We start from the raw sequence: 638 nt of genomic DNA, 5'->3' as shown, positions 1-638 counted from the left end.
GCAGTTTTCCGGGAGTTTGTTCCAGATTGATGGTGCATAGAAACTGAAAGCTGCTTCTCCATGTTTGGTTCTTGTTCTAGGGATACAAAGTAGACCAGAACCAGAAGACCTGAGTGTTCTGGAGGGTTGATACGACGATAGTAAGTCTTTAATGTATTGTGGTGCTAGATCGTTCAGTGAGCCAGTGTAGGGATTTTAAAACTGGGGTGATGTGCTCTATTTTTCTGGTCTTAGTGAGAACACAAGCAGTAGCATTTTGGATCAGCTGCAGCTGTCTGATTGACACTGTTGCAGTAATCGAGACGACTAAAGATGAGCGCGTGCATAATTTTTTCTAGGTTTTGTTGTGACATTAGTCCTTTAATTCTGGAGGTGTTCTTCAGGTGGTAGAAAGCCGACTTTGTAACTGTTTTGATGTGTCCCTTAAGGTTCAGGTCTGAGTCCATTACTACACCCAGGTTTTGGGCCTGATCAGTAGTTTTTAGCTGTAATACCTGAAGCTGCTCACTAACTCTTGATCGTTCCTCTTTAGGTCCATAGATAATAATTAGGCCCGAGCAGCGACAGCGCTGCAAAGGCCTATTGTATCTCTACTGTTTATTAGGCCCGAGCAGCGACAGCGCTGCGAAGGCCTATTG

The sequence above is a fragment of the Kryptolebias marmoratus genome, linkage group LG5 (assembly GCF_001649575.2).
Source record: "Kryptolebias marmoratus isolate JLee-2015 linkage group LG5, ASM164957v2, whole genome shotgun sequence".
NCBI lineage: Eukaryota > Metazoa > Chordata > Actinopteri > Cyprinodontiformes > Rivulidae > Kryptolebias > Kryptolebias marmoratus.
Note: the sequence above shows the minus strand (reverse complement) of the source record.